The sequence below is a fragment of the Culex quinquefasciatus genome, chromosome 2 (genome assembly GCF_015732765.1).
Source record: "Culex quinquefasciatus strain JHB chromosome 2, VPISU_Cqui_1.0_pri_paternal, whole genome shotgun sequence".
Taxonomy (NCBI): domain Eukaryota; kingdom Metazoa; phylum Arthropoda; class Insecta; order Diptera; family Culicidae; genus Culex; species Culex quinquefasciatus.
The window spans coordinates 188,823,097-188,843,019 of NC_051862.1; the positions used below are offsets into that span (position 1 = coordinate 188,823,097).

A 19,923-nucleotide genomic window follows, 5' to 3' on the forward strand; every position below is an offset into this window, starting at 1 on the left:
GCTTTTCCATGCTCTCTGTTATCGTTTTATCACGCACATTTTCTCTCCTCCTCCCTACGCTCACGCTCTTTCACGCTCTCAACCGATTTTTCGTTGATTCATTTTGATATCAAAATCTGTGCCTTTTCTCCGGAGAGAAAGAGAGTGCAAGAACTTCCGCGAGAGCGTGGAAACACTCTGTGTGCGCGCGCTGAAAAACCATATCCAAGTCCCTTGTCGGAATAATCATCTCTTGGCCACCCTCGCCGCCACCCATGGCGGAGCTCATGGGGATGAGATAACAGCTCTGCTGGCGGCGGCGGCGGCGGCGTGGTTGTTTGCCGGTTGTTCGTCCGATTCTTCGAACTCTGTCAAAGAAGAGGAATCACGGAGCTTCGGGGTGGGAAATGTAATTGAAGCAGGGATGAATGATATTGTATAGCCAACTTTTTGCCCTATATCATTGAAAAAGGTGTTAGTATTACTTATACAGGGCAACTGATCGAAATTGTTAGTTTTTAACTAAACAGACCATACAATGTCTATGTATTTTTTGACTTTTTTAAGCTTGCTTTAAAAACTAGTTAAGATGATTTAGATTTTTAAATCGTAGCTAATTTTTCTTCTAACTAATTTCAAACTAAAAAAATATTGCCAATAATCGCGTTTGAAAACTTGTTCTTATAAAAAATAATGACTTTTTAAGATGAATACAAGCAAGTCCCAAATGTAACAAAATGTTTGTTTTTGTATGTTTATAACTTAGCAGCACATTGTTTGCTCTTAAAAATACCCGGCAAAGAAATGTATGACAAAAGGTCGACAGACATAAGGACATCAGGAATGGTAAATCTTACAAAATATTTTAGAAGTACCAGTTCAAAAAATACATCAATCAAGAAAAGGTCGTTTAAAACAATAAAAATGTTTCTTAATCTACAATCAGATGGTTGGTGCCTTCCTCACATTTAAAAAGTAGTTTAGTTGTCCCAATCCAGATTTGCACCGAAAATACTGGATAAAAATAGGTTTATGAATTAAAAAAAATATACCTGATACAGACATTTCCAGAAAATATGCAGACTCTCATTTGAAGCAAAGAGTTTGGAGAGTTTAATGCTCAATTAAAGCTCCAAAAATACTATTTAGGCTATAAACTTACCAGCAACTGTACCGCCTCGAGTAAGCACGCAAATTTATGACACTCACTGGCCAAACAGATCAAATTTAATGCACTTTTGATCATAATTTTTATTTTGCGAGACCATTTCTCATCATTTTGGTGACACACACATCCATACGTAAGATGAGAGGTTAACTGCTTAACGAAAGTCGCCATCAATATCTTTTCACTTGCACTAACGATTTCAAAGCGCTTAAGATATAAAATTGCTTCCAACTACCGGCAACATGTTCTTTTGACTATTACTTAGTCACTCACTTGAAAAATAATCCCGAAAAATGTAAATAATTAGCAAGCACCATCAAAAAAACAAACGCGCTAAGTATTTTGACGTTTCAATTTTGACTACCCATTCCAATCGAAGGCTGAAGAAAACCGAGCGAGGAGCGAAGGCAACCAACACCACCAACATGCTGATGCAGCGCCTGTTGGAGTGACCAAGTGCTGCCAGGAAACTTTAGCTATAAACGCTACTTTTCGTGAGTGTTCGCTTACAGTTTCATCAATTTTGGAAGCACTAAGCAGACCCAAAAGAGCGCTGGAAGAAAAAAAGAACTAAGCTGGAAATAGGAAAATGGGCGTTGCCCAATGCACTCGACTGATTAAAATGCATTTTGGAAATATATATTTTTTAATGCTTGTAATAGGAATAGCATAACTGTTATTCAAAGTGAAAATAAACAGAAATGTTCACAAAAAGTTGCTCTACTCGTTGGTGCACTTAGTTTTAGTAAATTTCAAGGAACACTCCAGATTATCCAGCATTATTCAAACACGACCGCTTATTAGGCTTAAAATGAGCATATTTCCCCTAGCAACCGGATTTTTCACATCTGGCGCGACAAAACAAAAAGATCCGGCCCTGAGAGGTTATGCAAAAATCACCCTTTTTTGTATCTACAAAAACTTTTTCATAGCATAACTTTTAAAATACTTCACCAAACTTAATAATTTTGAATAGGGTCTTATTGGACCCCAAAGCGGTAATAGAAGGCAAACCCGGTCAATATAGATTTAGCCAGTTTTGAGATATGCGTATGGAAAGAAAACCATCACATCCCCACAGACATTTGCTTAAAAAATGATTCTGAGGCGATATGGATACGTGAAGGTATATCTATGAGTTCTATTTAGGAAGTTCAATTTTCGAGTGATTTTATAGCCTTTCCTCAGTGAGAAAGGCAAAACTTACAAAATATTAAAGAAGTCCGACTGTTTAGAGTACTGCTCATTGCTCATATATAAAAGAATGATTTTTTCATTCTCTCACTCACGAAAATATTACAACAATCAAGAATAGGGAGTTTGTAAAAATAATGTAAAAATTTCAAAAGCAATTAACATTCCAACGCCCAAGGCTTCAAAAAAGTTGGAACGGTAACTTCAACTCAATGGTTCTCGGGCATAACTCAACCAATCAAGATGATTCTTCTTTCCAGTGATTTGTAAGGATGTCTAGATAATTCTAGAACTTTGCAGAACTTAATTTGATCAAATCTGTAATTTTTGCAATCAAAAACATCGTTCCAACTTTTTTTTTCGCGTGTAAAAAAAAAATTTGCCAAAAATTCCGCGGAGGCAGTTGTTTTAAAAAAGTTGGAACGATGTTTTCGGTCGCAAAAATTACAGTTTTGTTCAAATCAAGTTCTGCAAAATTTTAGGATCATCTCGACATTCTTACAAATCACTGGAAACAAGAATCGTCCCGATTGGTTGAGTTATGCCCGAGAACCAGCTAGTTGAAGTAACCGTTCCACCTTTTTTGAGAGGCTCGGGCGTCCGTGTAAGTTGGACATGCGTTTGGCGTTCCAGTGTTAAGAAGTCGTACTTTTTTTAAAGAACTGCTCATGTTTGAAGCAATGGAAAATCTCACAAAAGTTTACGACAGTCAAGAATCTGTTGTTTTTTGAAATAAAAAAAACTGACTAAATATTTTAGAAGTACAACTTTTTGTTTAATGAAGTGCTCATGTTTGAATGAATGGAAAAATCCACCAAAATATTAAAAAAATTAAGAATAAGTTGTTTTAAGAAACGAAGAAACAAATTATTTTAGAAGTCCGATTTTTTTTTCATGATCTGCTCATGTTTGAAAGAATGGAAAAATTCACCAAAATATAAGGACAACCAAAAATAAGTTGATTTTAAAATAAAATAAAAACATGCAACATAATTTCGGAATCGGATTTTTCAGGTACAGTTCATGCTTGAAAGAATGCAAAAACTCACATAAGTGTTACGCCAATCAAGAAAAGGTAGTTTTAAGAAGAAAAAAAAATACATTAGAAGTCAGACTTTTTTGAAAGATTTGCTCATGTTTGAAAAAAAAAATGGCTGCAAACAAATTTTTTGGATGATAGACCTGATATTTAAGTTAATTAAAATTAAAAAAAAACCTATTTCCAACTTGAAAAATACAAAAAATGTTGAGATAAACACATTTTAACAATACAATTTTGCTTTTAAGTAACGTCATGATTCGAAATCCGGACACTTAGTAGCATATCATTTTTGTTATAGCTGGCAAAAAATCATGTAATAAGTTTTAAATGTAGAAATATCATTAGGACGTAGTATAAACAGTCAGTTTCAAGAAAATGCATGCAAAATATGTCTTTTCTATCAATTTTTCATCAGAATTTTAAAATTAAAATGACTTGTTGTGCTTTGAATCCCGGACACAGATAAAAACTGATTCGAAATCCGGACACTTTTGCTTTGAATTCCGGACACTCGATTTTACTTATGAATCGATCAAATTTGGACTGAAATGTTAGTGAATGGCATTCTTTAGGTCTCAAATAAGCTGTTAACATTGAAACAATCGATAGTTTATATAAAAATTTGCAAGAATTTAAGGGAATCGAAACCATAAATATCTACTTTGCCTTCCCGGTGCTTCGAACGCCTATGAAATATTTCAAATGAAATGTTTCGCATTTTTGGTAAACTTTAAATTTTATTGTATTGTTTTGGCATTAACGTTCAAACAAACTTTAAATGAAAGATGATGTTGGAATTCATCAAATAACACGTTTTTGACATTCATAATGCGAACTTACATCCAAATAATTGATAAAACAAGATGAAGTGTCCGGGTTTCGAAACGTCCGGGAATTCGAATCATGACGTAAAGTGACAGATAAAAAAACAAATACTAAGTTATGACAAATTAGTTAGAATGTGACTCATGCCTATGTTTGCAAGGAGTGCATCATAAGTTCGTCAATGTAACCACGCAGTAAGTACGCGGTTAAACCACTTTGGGGAATTTTTGATGTCTTAATTCTGCATCAGTTGTTTATTTAATCATCCAGCGTGACTCATCCAATGAAGCTTGTGACACGGAAAGTGATCTTTTTTCATTATTATTATTTTGTTGTGATTCATTATTTTCTGTAAATATTTATTATGTCTGAATTAGACCTCTAGATAATGTTCTAACTTTTGCTAATGATTTTTTTTAGTTTTCCGTGCTATTTACGTTATGTCTAGACATTTCGTTATGATTCGCACTCACTTTTTAGATTGCTCAGTTGCAGTTGCAATGTGCTCTATATCGTATCAAGTTTTGCTTTATCTTAAAGTTTGTTTGTACTATTTATGTTTGCGTTTGGTGATGTGAACGGTGGATTCTTAATAATTTTGATTGAATTTTAGAACTAATTGAATTTATGTTTCCAAACATTCCTTCCATTACTTCACCCCTGTCATCTCCACACAACCAGTAAGAGAATGAAACCAATGGGTGGCAATCACATCCCCAACTCCATCCCTCACACACTTACACAACACTGATTCCAGCAGACAACTACTACACTCTCACGCCGTCGTCTTCTCCAAGAGACAATACCAGCACACACACACAGTTTCGTTTGGAAAAACGGGAGGAAAATTCTGCAGACCGAAAATTTCCACTCTCAGTCGAGGTGCGTTTCCCTGCGGGACAAGTCGGTTCCACGCAGCAGAGAAGCTGAGAAAGGTGTTTGCTTCCATCCCGGGAGGAAATTACGGGAAGAAGAAGGAAAATTTAAAGAAGAAGTGGTGGGGGTTGTGTATTGTGTGTCTGGTGGGAGGGGTGACAAGCAGACACTGTGAGTGAGTGGCCACCAGCGGCAAGCTCCAAGATCGGAAGAGTAAGAAGTGAAAAGGGGGAAGAAGTTTCTTTTAAGGAAAATCCCAGTGGCAGCAGCTGTGAAACAGTTTTCCCAACGCGCACACACACTGTCACAGTCACGTTAGCAATTTCCCTGAGACTGTCTGGCTAGCTTAAGCTGGTGCATGGTTCATTGTTGCTTTGCTATTTTTGCTGCTCTTTTGCTTAAATCGTGGGAAAGGTGGGGAACGTTGTTGATGTTTTCCCTCCAGATTGTGTGCTGCTTCGCGTGTGCTAATTTTCCGGTGATTTGTTTTTCCTGGCTGCTGACACTGAGTGGGTGGTGGTTGGGTTGAGCCGTGTGTATTTGTGTATTTCTCTAACCAAGTGTGAAGCAATCCGGTGATTGCTTCCTGTGAGCGAAATTGCCACCAGGTGCATCATCGCCGCCCAGAGTTATTGCCTCACAAAAGTTATTGCTGCATCCAGCACACCGAAAATTGCGACCAGCTGGTGGTGATTTGGTTGCACCGCGGAAAAAAAGAGTAAGGTGTAATTTTTCATATTTTTTCCACACCCAACAGAAGCAGCAGAAATGTTCGGAGATCTCGTGTGTGAGTAAATTTCCCATCGTCTTCGACGTCAGGATTGAGTGAAGAGTGAAGAATCTCCGAAATCAATCGGGTGGAAATTTTGCCCCTTTTTGTGAAACGCAAAACCGAAAAGTGAAGTTAGTGTGGATGTTGATGAAGCCACAAAGTGGATGTTCTTCGGATGATTAAGTGCCACGGATTGTCTCACTTGGGATGAGCTGTTAGCTTCTGGATAACTTCCTCATAATCAGGTGAGATATAGTACCAAGAAAGATATCATTTTCCCCCCGGTTAATGGATAGTGCTCCGCACCCTCAGCAAACCCATACTTCCAAGCAACCCCATTTGGATCAATTTCCATCAGGGATCCAACGGCAAAAAAGGCATCAGTCTTCAGGCCAAAGGCCACGCTACGCCTAATTATGTTTTTATTGATTTTCATAGCACTCAACGGGTCGAGCATTCCCCGGTCGGTCCTCGACATTGATATCATCATGACGGGTTGGGCCGCCAGTTATTTCCGTCAGAGCAGTTCTTCCTTCTTGGCTGCGGGATTTTTTTCCTTCTCATTTTTGTGATGGAAGGGCCAAGATGGGGGGATAAGATAGCCGGTTTGGATGCAATTGTCAGCTGCGAGATTAAATTGAATATAAATGAGAAATGTAATAAGCAATTATTTCAATTTATCATTTTAAAATATGGTGCTAACGTTTGTTAATTTTAGTATTCATTAATTTAAGGCAATTTTTTGTATCCTCACATTTGCAGAGTTTTTTTTTTAAAGAACATACCATTTTTTTTTAATTCATTTAAATCAAATAGTTAATTTAGCCTGATTTTTGTAAGACTTATAATGCTTCACCAAAATGCAAAATTGGTAAGGTTAAGGATATGTTATGATTTCTTCAGTAAATAAGGAGTAATTTTGATTCAAAATTTCAAGATATCAAATTGAGCAACCAAGCTTTAAAAGGCCATATCAACAAAATTTAAATAGCAAAATGTAGCTCTTCGATTTTTTTTTTCAGAAATACGCAAACATGGACACTATCATTAATGGAATAATCGCAAAAAAAAAACGTAAAAGAAAATCGCTCCCGAACTAGTGAGGAAAATCAATCAGTTGAAGATTTTTTGGGAATTCAATTGTTAGTACGACTTAAAAGATGTTATTACGTTTTGTTTACAAACATTGTTGATCAACAAATAGTGGTAATTTTTCAATGTGTTAAGAAGCTATTAGACTATGGCAAACAAACAAACAAACAAACTCGCACTTTTTTGTGTTTGACAGTTTGCCAAACTCGTAAGCTTGTTTTGGACAAACTCGCAAACAAAGCCAAATGTATGCAAGCTGACGTTTCTGCAGACAAACTGCCAAACTGTCAAAAAGTGTGTTTGTTTGCCATAGTCTAATAGCTTCTTGATGTTACATCTGTCCCGTCCGTGTGGATCAATCGGACCGCGCACTGGACTCACAATCCAGAGGTCACCGGTTCGAATCCCGCGAATTCGGCGCCGTCGCTCCGTGCCATACTTTCATACACTTAGGAGCCCAGGGCGGCGAAGTCCTTGTAGATAAAAGGAAGACACTAGTGGTTGGTGCTAGCAATGGTGGCCAACAGCTATAAAGTCAACTTCGATTTTGTTACATCTGGGTCATTCCATCTGAAGCGGAATAGCATTTGAAAATTACCCTCTCCGATCCTGCTCAAATTTGGCAGGGCTGTTGATACTATCAAAACATTCAAGAATCCCGAATTTCATCCAAATCGGACCACTCCACTATGGGGTATTTCCATATAAGCGAGCGGCCAAAAATATTTTTTTGCTTTTTTGTGACTTTTTTGTGTTGTTTGTACTTAGTATAATGAAAACAAATGAATTTTGATATTTTTCCAAAAAAAAAGTTTAATTTTCGATTTTTTCATATATTTGAGGCCACATGCATTAAAGTGGTGAATTTTAATATTCTTGCTCTGTCTATTTGATGCACGGAATGGCGGTTTATGCTATGTTAAAGTTTCTGATTTACGTTCAATCTCCCTCCTCTTTTTCTTGAGTTTAAATCCACCTCTCTTTGAAGACCCCCCCCCCCATCCCCCTCCAATTAAAATTTGATTTTTGCGGTGTTTTAGAATTTTAGACGGTTTATTTTATGGAACATTGTATGGATTCTCGTCCACGTTTTTGGTTGATCCACTTGCAAAATTCACGTTTTCCACGATAAATTCTTCTAAATCAAAATCACTATGTAACCGATTGTCTTTAGATTACTTAAAATATGAACTTCTTCTATGGGCTTTTGTATACCTCGTTTTGAAGCTACAGAACAGCATGCGTAGTTTTTCCTCTGTGGGTTTTTCCTGAGTTGATCATGTGATGGTTCTGCAATGTTGTAATTTTTACAAATATACTCGAAAGCAGTTCTCACGTTTTCAGAATAGTGCTTCGTTATATCGTACAGGGACACTACGGTATTATTATCCATACTTTCAAAAGAACACAACAACGAACTGATATGAATATTCGACGAATCGTTTCTGTAAAATACTTAGAATAGGAATTTCTAATTTTATTAAACGTACCTAAGTACCAACAAAGTCATGAATATCAAATCAATTTCAAAACATACATAGCAGGTACGTCATTTCTGCCTCCGCAGGTAAATAATGTGATTTTAACCAAGCGTATACGCGAAATCATTAATTTTCTTGCATGAATCAAAATGTTCAAAATGGCATAACTCAAAAGTGCACATAAGTGCACTTTGAAATTTGGAGACAAGTTAGGACATGGTTCAAATTTTAAGCTGCAAAATTTTCAGATCGCACAAATGCACACAAAAAAGTACTCCATTAACAAAGTTGAAAAAACTAAATTTTGAATAAAAATCCATCTTTTTGATTTTTATTATTTTTTTAGCCTATAAAAGTGTGTTTTGTAAAATGTTATTGAAAAGTTGAATCAATTACCTTTCTGAATATTTATAATGATGCAGGAAAAAATACATAAACAGCTACACAGTACAACTATGAAAAATAATCATTTTTTTGTCAAAAAACATGTTTTTTCTTACCATTTTCGCCTTTGAAGGTCTGCAATTCAGTGAATATTGAACCTACAACTTTCAAACTCCGGATTTTTCTTAGTTAGAATGTTTATTTTCGAAAAAAAATACCAAAAAAATAATTAGAGTATGTCGGTTTTTCGATTTATGGCCGCCTGAAACCCCATAGTGCACTCCTTCTATTTTTGTACCTCCCCAAAAAATTGACTATTTGGCCATTTTGGAGCAAGCCTCCTAGTTTCAAACGGCGATAGCTCAGGAACCTTAAATCATAGAAGGTCTGTCATAGACTTAATTATGAAGGAAATCTATTTCCGAGATCAAAATTTTGATTTATTCATTTTTTCTACCTGTATTGCGCAATTGAAAACTTTAAATTGCCGTATCTCAGAACAACTCAACTTATTTTTTTATTTGACCTCACCGGCCAATTTTACATAAGAATCACTTATCGACAGAAATGAATTTGTTTCGTTCCAAAGATATCGAATTTTTAAAGTGTTTAGTATTTGAGATTACCAACATCAGCTTCATTCACCACATCTGCTAGAAGCACACAGACGAACTGATCAATAAAACTGCTAACTGGTCTTTTATTCAAATAATTTTTATCATAAATTATCTTTATCAAATTAGGCAAATTATCCCTGCATTGTCCCTTCCAATTTTTTTCTCTCTTGATGAGCGTCACAAGATTTTTTTTATGAACAAAAAATCTGCGGAAACTTATGAAGAAGGACATACAGCGACTTTTTAAAAAAAAAGTTACCCTAGGGGAAAGTGGGGCAAGTGTAACAAGCTAAGGAAATGCTCGTTATAACCCATTAAAAATTTAAAAAATCTGTCGGATTTTATTATAATCATCTTATTCTAGGTCTTGACTAAGACTTTGTCAGAGCAAGTTTTAAAAAAATCCAGTTTTTTATGTAAAAAATTGATTTTAAAAATTTTGATTTTCCGTACGTTCTACTCAACTAGTGGGGCAAGACGAACAACGCGTTGGGGCAAGAGGAACAATGCATGAAAAAACATGTTAATTTGCTAACAATGGAACTGTTATCACTTAGATACATCAGATTAGAATGTATTTGAAAGGTTCCTTCCTAATCTAATCTAATCTAATCTAATCAGACCCTAGCGCAGCCAATCTTTCGAAGGGATCCTGGAGAGTGCCTTAGGTTAGATGACGCCTAGCACTCTTCTTGTCATTTATTAACATTTGTAGTGCAGTGCACTAAGTGCACCATTGCATCACAAGCGTTAAAGCGGCCAGGCCTACTGCGTAAAGCCGTATCGCAGAGATGACTCGTAATTGGGTTGAGTTTGAGCACTGAGTGTTCGAACAACAACACAATTCTGAATCGACAGGGGAGGAAGAAGCGTGGGGACACACCACGATAGGGGGATGGCGTCGCTATTTTTAGACCACGTTTTCCACTTTTTCTCATCTAAACCGACTACTTTATCGACTTCATTTTGCTGGGCGAGATAGGACGCCGTCTATTTTTAGACGATGACTCAGCACTTTTCCACTCTTGCACTTAAAAAAACCAGGTGGCAGCACGATGTAAGGCCACGTCCCTATACGCTCCGAGATTTGGTTGTATTCGTTGGGAGCACCATGCTAAGAAGATTTGGTACTCCGGGACCCTCTGGGATGGGACATTGTATTTCCACGAATGCCCTGGACACTATTTGCCGTGGTTATAGCGCCACAACTCGCTCTCTGTAACAGTAGTCCTAATTCCAGACCAAGCTTACCAAGTCGTCATGGCCTAGTGGTTAGCAGTTTTGCTTACCAACCCAAAGGACGGATGATCGAACCCCGCCTCGAGCGACTTTGATTTTTCGTTCATATTCATCATTTCAAATTCTGTGTAATTAACCTTTTCGTTGGGAGCAGATGGGAATCGAACCCAGAACCATTCGCTTACAAAGCGAACACCGTAACCAGTCAGCCACGGCCGCTCCCTGAATGTATTTGAAAGGTTCCTTCCATTTTTAAACTAAATAATAATGTTTTACTAAAAAATTTATCGTTTTCACGAAAAAAATATTATTAAGATGATAAATAGTAAATTTTCATAATATCACTATGTTTTGTATGGACAATTTTTTTTTAACAATTGTTTATCAGTTTTTAAGTACTTTCATGTATTTATTTCCCAATAAAATATGTTGTTGCAGCAATTCGTAATTTTTTCCATACTAAAAATCCATATGGTACACTTGCCCCACCTGAACAAGATTTTTTAAAAGCTCTCAACAAAAATAACCAAAAGTTAAATCATACTCTCTAATAGGTGCAAGTCATTGGTTGGAACACCACTGATCTAGGAAAAATAGCATTTTGATAAAATGAGTCTTAAAACGAACCCTAAGCCTTATTTTAAACTTTCCAAATATTATAAGAAAACAAAGGTTCCCTTCCAATTTTGTCTCTCTTGATGAGCGTCACAAGATTTTTTTTTATGATCAAAAAATCTCCGGAAACTTAAAAAAGAAGCAAATACAGCGACTTTAAAAAAAAGTTACCTTAATTGGCCATAACTTGCAAACAGTGCTATCAAAATTTCGCAAAACTTTTTTGAAAGCAAATTTTGTTATACACTTAAAAATGAAATCAAAACATTTTGTTTTGACATTTTGTAAGAATAATCTGTGAAAAACCCTACACCCACAGTTGGGCAGCGCCATCCGAGAGAATAAAGAACACGATCTGGTAGTATAAAGGTACTGTGAACGGACACAGAGGATAAATCCCGAGATTAACGAGAGCGTTATTCTCATGGGTTCATTTTCAAAACAGTTCATCAACAAAAAAAAGCGCCGATATGGAGACTCGAACCCAAGGCCTTCGACATTGACGTATAGACAACCAAAGTTCGATGACTATGAGATGGTAATTTGCCAATATAAGCCACTCAAAGGGATGAACTCTCGGCTTCCTACTGTGGGTGTATTTTTTCAACGAAAAAGTTATCTTGATCCAAGATTTGAGATTAAACAAATTGATTCCCCTAATATTTTTTTCGGTGTAGTCCTCATCAAAGATTGAAAATTTCGTAAAAAAACAGATTTTAGAATTTTGTATGGACATCTTTCAAATTTGTGTGGAAAATTATATGGACAGACTGATGATGCAGAATGGCATCCTAGGGCATACGCAACCAAAAAGTTTCAGCCAGAAATTTAAAAAAAAACGGAAGACTGGAATCTGAGAGAATAGAGCAATTGATAAATTACACCTCGCTTCAAATAGACGTCCTTCCAGAAAATTGTAAATGACCGCAAGATTCGTTAAAAAAATTCGGCTCTTTATAGTGAGCAAGCAAACATTAGTTGGTTACAAAAAAAAGTGCTGTTGTCCACCCCAACTCACACTAAACGTTATAAATTTGTTGATTTTCACCTAAAATTAAAAACATATGTTATTCTCAAATATGAAGTTCCTTCGGATAATCGAAACTTTCGAAGGCTTCGGGTAATCGAATCGAGTCTGGACTATATAAGTTTTTTTTATATTTTACTTGATTTAGAGCAATTTGTATTTTAGGTTGATTTTAGTTGATTAGACTTCTGTTTCCATTAAAGTTTTGAAGTTTATTAAAACATTTTTTCCCTTTTTGAAGCTTTGAAAGACCTTATCAAACTCAAAAAAGGCTAACATTTTCAACATTTTCGATGTTCTCAATTTTACCCCATACACGCTAGTATCTATCGGGGTGGAATGGGGGGCCATTACGAAGGGCCAGCTGCCACTCGCTACCGAACCGATATATGGCATGTCACTATTCATCAATACGCGATTTGATTGATTGACCTTATGTGCGGCAATGGCACTCCGATGAGCGTGCAGGATTAGGGCTTGATCGGGGTTTTTCTTACCAGGGTGGGTGTAAGGTTATCACAATCGCGATGGCGTCACTCGATGTGACGGGGAGCAGCAATGGGGTTTGTAAGTTGTTTTTTGATTAGTGCAAAAAAAAATGCTTTCATTTTAAATCATCATTTTAAAATAACATTTCTAATTCCAATAAAACTATTTTTTAGGTAAATCCAATGTTTTACACGCTAAAGATAAAACCAATCACTTGAATCCTCTCAAGTTGAAGTGCCCCTAAATTCAAAACGATTATCTTACCTGTCTCGTAGCAACAATACCTTTTTTCCACCCCTAAGCTACTAAATCAAAAGTTGGCAACAGCAACCTTATGGAAAATCCATCCGCCCTGCTGCACTCTCCATTATCCGGCTGCCCACACAAAATCACACAAAAACACGCACACACTTCAAGGGAGAGAAAAACGGTTCTGCTCCAACTGTTGACGCGGGTACCACCACAAGTTGTTTCTTGGGGTGGGCTTAGAAAAGGCCGGAAAAATGGCACAGAACGATGATCCTGCCCCTCAGGATTCTTGTTACGTGCCCACGTAATTCCGGGGGTGGGCCGTAAATCATTGAGTTTTTATCAACAGAAATTCAGCTTTCTCTGCACAAGTTATCAAACATTTATTTGGACTACGTTGAAATAAACAAATCAAAAATCTACGTCATCTACGGAATCCCACCTCCAGGGTCATTTTCCGCCATCTTCGGTTCATTTTTCGCCTAACCCACCACCCGGCCACGTTCGCCATTTGGTATAAATTAACCAAAAGAAAATTTGTGAGGATTCGACTTTTCCGTCCCGCTTTAGCTGCCTTCTTATTTCGAGAACGTCCTCCCTCATCTCCTTCGGGCACCTTAACTCTTGTCGTCAACAACAAAGAGATCTTCGTTTGGAGGGGAAGTAGAGCCGGCCGAGGATGCTTATTTGCCTCGTATTGTTCTTGGGTCTGACTTGGCCCCGGGGAGCATGGCGTTGGAGGTTGACACGATTGGGCGAGGGTGGCCTTTTGCAGTTGTGGTTTAAACTGTAATGATCAGACCGGAAAATTGTAAGAAGGCTTGTTTGGAAAAATCCAATGATTAAAATTGGCTTCTTTTCACTTGGCGAATGCATGAGCAAATTTAAAAAACAAAGGAAAAGTCGATTTGTTAAAACGTGAAGCCGTAATTTATTTTTTGGCCGCTTTAACTTTTGTGATATTTTTATAATTCATTGACTCTTCAGTGCAACCATAAAGTCACTAAGTTTTGTTCCACTTTCCTGGGGTTACCATCACCTCCTCCCTTCTATCACCACCCTCAAAGCTCCAAACCGCATCAAGGATATCCGGTGTACGATTTCCGGAAGTGGCAAATTGTTTTCTTTATTCATCGTACTTTTATTTTTTTTTCCTGTTTCGTTGCTCTCCTTGTAAGTGGTCATCGGCTGTGGAGTGTGGAGGATAAAGCACGGAAAACTTTCCACCGAACTGACCTTTTGCCTGCCTGCCTGCCTGTTGTTCGCGAGAAGTTGTTTTAAAGATGTGGTTTGCGGCGCGTTTTTCCTGGGAAAACCGGTCCAGCAGCAGCTGGATGTTTTCCTCCGGTAGGCGGTTGAATAATTCATGGTTTATTGTTTCTAACTTTTCCGCCAATGCGTTACGGTTCAGCTGGCAGACAGGGTGGGGGTTGCGTAATTGCTTTTTGTTTCGTGAAATTAATATTGCCGGGGAATTTGACGAGGGACCCAATTTATCTATCTGTTGTTGACTGTGATTGTGCTTTTATTGAATTTTGGAAAAATAAAAACTTTCGAATTGTTTTTTTTTTTTTTTTGAATTTCTAGTTGATGAACATGTGGTAAAATAAAATTCAACAATTCATCCAATTCTAGCACGACCTGTTCAAGCTTTGTTACGCAACAGCCCCAAAAATAAATTGGCCATTCATTGTCAAAAAAAAAAACATAAAGCCCGATAGCAACGTTTGCAGTGCAAGTCAGCAGCAAACTTTCCACCTACGAACCAACCTGGCTTGCATGTAAACTACACTTTCCAGATAGTTTCCACCTACACAGGAGAGGAGAACATTTTCACCGGGAGGAGTTTTCTGCACTGCAAAAGCAACACCTCCGGCGAAGAAATTGGCTCCGATGTGGCACTCTCTGTGCTGCAAGCTATCGTGCTGAACCTGAACCTGCCCCTCGAAACATTTGGAAACGTAAATCATGCCCTGTGTAGCTCAGGTTCCCCACGGGGAAAGCTTCCAGCTTTGCCAGTTGGTCAGTCCGGGTTCCGGGTACGTGTGCACATAATGACTTCAATTTCTGGAAAATGGTGCTGACACACCTTAATTGCTTGAAACGATGTGAAAATTTCGTTGAATTCTCTCGACGAGCAATTAATATCACTTAGTCCAGTTTATGCTCGAATGTGTGAACGAGGATGTAATTAGAAGAAGACAAAGAGTTTAAACGTTGCCATGTATTTTTCAGTTTAAGTATAAAAAATCCATGGTAAGATTCCTACAAAAATGCGAAAATTTAATTAAAAATTTTATCTAGCTGTAAAATGAAATGTTATCGGGCATTCTCAAACAAAACCATTACTTCTTATTTGGAAATATGAAACTTGCTTGTTTCTTTTTTGTCATAATCTGATCAGTAAAATACATATTTCATCGCTGTCGTGCTAACTTGCACACACAGCAAAAAATCCGATGGTAAAAGCGCATGCAAAAGCATGTGATGTGCAAAATAAACACTTAATATTACACACTGCATGTACATTTTTTACAAACACAAAAAATGTTGCAACCGACGGGATTCAAACCCAGCACCAACAATAAGGACTGACGCCTTAGCCCTCTCGGCCATCAGACCGATGAAAAGCTGCAAGGATAAACGCATTTATGAGCTCGACATTTCGGTCAAGTAGGTTTTCCATACTGATGGGCTACATATTTCAAGGTGTAAAATCACATATAATTGCATAAAATAATGCAATATTAATTTTACACCCAGGCCTTTTACACGCAGCTGGATTACTACTTTTTTAGCTGCACAGCACTTTACATATGAAAAAAGTTTCAACCTCGTCGTTCTATCTTGTCAATCCCTGAAAATTGATGTTAGTGCGACAACTGGCTAAAGGGATTTCATGTCAGAACGCGTTTGACGCACGTAGAAGTTAGACTACCGTAAACATTTATAATCATAACTCGGGACTCCGGCAACCAACTTCAACCAAACTTGGGACAATGCATAGAATTGTCAGCCAATCAAAACGTGTTTATTATTGTATACATTGCGTGCTCTAGTTTTTTTTTATTCAAGGTCAAACATTAAAACGTCTTTTTCTCGGAACGTCAAAATGGCGGGTGCGACAAGATAGCATGACGACGTCGATTTGTTTTTACTTTGATGGCTTGGAACTTATACAATCTAACAGAAATGCAACTAACCTTAATCGAGATTAAGATCACTAAATCCATGCCCAAAATGGTTTAAATTTTTGGCTATGTCGTTTCGAAGAGTTGTTTTATTTTGTTTGAAAGAAATGCACATGCCAGATAAAGCAAAAAACGCGTTTAAAAATAGAACCATGATTTTAAAAAATCTTACATTAAATGGCTTCATCGAAACCCCTTAAATCCTTTTTTAAATTCCACGAACTTTCCCAATCACGAACGGATTCGGCTCGTATCATCAATAAACATTTGCGTCCGTTAAAAGAGAATTTCCAATATCGCTGAATATGAGCAGGATCCTTTCCCAAGCAGGTGGAAATCCAGCCAGCGCGAAAACGGATGATCACCGAAAAACGATTTAAAAAATGTCATTTGCACGAGGTCCGGGACAACACCGGGATGTGCTGCTTGCGTGCCGAGCTACATGAGGTTATATTTTTCGCTTTTTTTCCTCGAACACGACGACGGCTGCTGTCGAAATTCCGATAAAAGTCATTAAGCGAATTTTGCACGTAATTTTCATCCATACACAATTTCCTGCCGTTTGGCCGTATAGTGTACGTGCGGGGGTCATTTTAATATATGGGCGTGAGTGTACCGATTCAATTTGGTCAGGTGATTACGAAGCGTGGTTGAATTTGTGGAATTAATACGGATTAACGTGAACTGTATGAAGAGGTGATTCTGGCCACATGTCAAGAATTTTCTGAATTTTTTGCTGAGCACAAAAATCCACGACAAAATGAGAAAAAGTTAGTTTTAAAAGTCTAAATTCTTAATCGATTTTAAATCAAACAATATTCCAAATGATCCAGCTCATTCAAGGTAACTAAAAAAAAACGGAATCGACGTAACACCTTATAATGTGGCCCTCTTAAACCTTGCGGTTTCGTCAACGGATCCACAGGTGTGTATCGTTCTTTTTGCGACAAGACTCCGCCTCCCGGGTCTCCTAAGTGTGAAGGTATGGCACAGGGAGAGGGCACCGAATACCTATATTTTACACTTAGAATTTTTTGCGTCTGCCTCGGGATTCGAACCAGCGACCTCTGGATTGTGAGTCCAGTGCGCGGTCCGATTGATCCACACAGGCAGGGTAACTAAAGTCACGTTAATAAAATAAACAACAACATTCAAGGTAAAGGTACGGCACCATGCGTCTCCATTACTCATATTGACGTTGCTAGCAGATTGGACGATTAAATTCAGTGGAACACACAAATGTTCCCGGGAAGTGCGGCCAAGTATTTATTTCAAATTTGCAATGCAAAGCTGAAATTGGTTATTTCCAGCAAATTTCACGCGTCGAATGTACTTAATCATTTTACGAAGCCTAGGATTGAGGCAAAAAGGCGTTTTTTTTCTCAGCTCCAGGAAAATTTACAAAACAGCAAAGGAAAAAAATAAGAGACAGACAAGGAAAATGCTCGTCCCAAGCCGGCATATAATCAAAGCTAATGGCGAAGGGTAGAGCTCTTGATGGTGTGGAAATGGAATGTAATTTCAATTATGCCGCACTGCTAGCAATCCACCAGGATTAGGATGAATAGGACAGATTCATCTTGGAGAGATGAAAATAAGACACAGACTTTTTGGGGCTTCTATGACTGTTTGATGTACGCACAAATTGCGTTTATGAATCAAATCGAGTCTAATCGAAATAAACCCTCACGAATCGAATCTACTAACCAAATCTAAATCTAAAATCGAATCTATATTTTTCTAATCTAATCTACTCTAATCTAATCTCATCTAATCAAGCAATATATTATAAACTAATCTCATAATAGAGCAATTCTCTACGAAATCGGTCTTATTTCTTCAATTTTAATTTTTGTATTTTTTAATCCGACTGAAACTTTTTTGGTGCCTTCGGTATGCCCAAAGGAGCCATTTTGCATCATTAGTTTGTCCATATAATTTTCCATACAAATTTCGCAGCTGTACATACAAAAATGATGTATGAAAATTCAAAAATCTGTATCTTTTGAAGGAATTTTTTGATCGATTTGGTGTCTTCGGCAAAGTTGTAGGTATAGATACGGACTACACTGGAAAAAATGATACACGGTAAAAAAAATTTGGTGATTTTTTTATTTAACTTTTTATCACTAAAATTTGATTTGCAAAAAAATCTCTATTTTTATTTTTTTTTTATTTTTTGATATATTTTAGAGGACATAAAATGCCAACTTTTCAGAAATTTCCAGGTTGTGCAAAAAATCATTGACCGAGTTATGAATTTTTTAATCAATACTGTTTTTTTTTTCAAAAAATCGAAATTTTTTCAACTTCAAATTTCGATGTAAAATCAAATTTGCAATCAAAAAATAATTCAGTAAAATTTTGATAAAGTGCACCGTTTTCAAGTTAAATCCATATTTAGGTGACTTTTTTGAAAATCGTCGCAGTTTTTCATTTTTTTAAATTAGTGCACATGTTTGCTTACTTTTGGAAAAAATATTTTTGAAAAGCTGAGAAAATTCTCTATATTTTGCTTCTTTGGACTTTGTTGATACGACCTTTAGTTGCTGAGATATTGCAATGCAAAGGTTTAAAAACAGGAAAATTGATGTTTTCTAAGTCTCACCCAAACAGCCCACCATTTTTTAATGTCGATATCTCAGAAACTAATGGTCCGATTTTCAATGTTAATGCATGAAACATTTGTGAAATTTTCCGATCTTTTCGAAAAAATTATTTTCAAAATTTTCAAATCAAGACTAACATTTTAAAAGGGCGTAATATTGAATGTTACGAACGGCGTATCCTACTCACACTCAACCTGCACTATCACTAGAGCTGCCCTGTTAAACAGTGACAACCGAGATGTTGAATTAGATGTTATTGAATTAGTTTTCGTTTTACCGAATTTATTTTTCTTCACAGAGAGTATAATAAAACAATTTACATTTTCAATTTCGTCTCGAAATCCCTTGTCATTTGTATTCGATCCATCCCGACTGCGGATCAATCTTCCGCCGGCATAATTTCTCCTTGCATTCAAAATGAGAGAGACAATGCTGCAATGTCTAGAAGAATGAATCTGGGGGGTCGTCCTTACTTTGAAGAGCACACCAGCTTCGCGGGAAGCGCAAACGAAGAATGTTCGTGAATTAATCATTCAAAAGACCACAGGCTCGGAATGGACCGCTGCCTCCGTTGAACATGGAACGGGGAATATCAGAAAATTGGAAAGCTGTTTCCTGAGTACCTACTTGGATATTGATGTAATGAGATTTCTGTTCGCTTGTTCTGGCTAGAGCATTGGGGCTATTAAACGAGAGCTTATTTTTTGCACTTGAAGCAAAGTTATCTTACTTTGAAGAAATTTGTATAAATTATTCAGCAATTTATGAAGCCTTGTGTCGAAATTTCGTAATCTGTATGGGGAAAAAGTAAAATATTTTCATCTATCCACAACCTTCTAGCATCTGCAAAATTGGCAACATGTTGATTCCGAAAGGATACCACAATCCTTTAAGCCTCACAACGGCCTCCCCAAACAAGTGGGTGGGAGGTTGATTGGTGTGTTCTTTGGCATGTAGTCAAGTTTATTTCCCCCACTCCTTCACCTTGGACCTTAACCCTTGTCGTACCGTTTGCCAAAACGAATTATCCAACTCTCACCCACGTGCACCTTGTGTCTCTGTTTCGCCCGGTGA

At 37.2% G+C, this 19,923-nt stretch overlaps 1 protein-coding gene across 6 annotated transcripts in view; it reads left to right on the plus strand.

Moving 5' to 3' along the window:
• Window positions 1-5,065: 5,065 nt before the first annotated feature.
• LOC6035260 (probable G-protein coupled receptor 158) overlaps window positions 5,066-19,923 on the plus strand; it is a 93,494-nt gene continuing 78,636 nt past the window's right edge. For 5 of the 6 annotated variants that reach the window (XM_038253987.1, XM_038253989.1, XM_038253990.1 and 2 more), the window contains exons 1-2: window positions 5,066-5,297; window positions 5,842-6,101. The gene's annotated coding sequence lies outside the window, so the exon portion shown is untranslated. Of the gene's footprint in view, window positions 5,298-5,336; window positions 5,617-5,841; window positions 6,102-19,923 lie in introns of those variants that run through there. The other variant, XM_038253988.1, reaches the window with a different exon arrangement.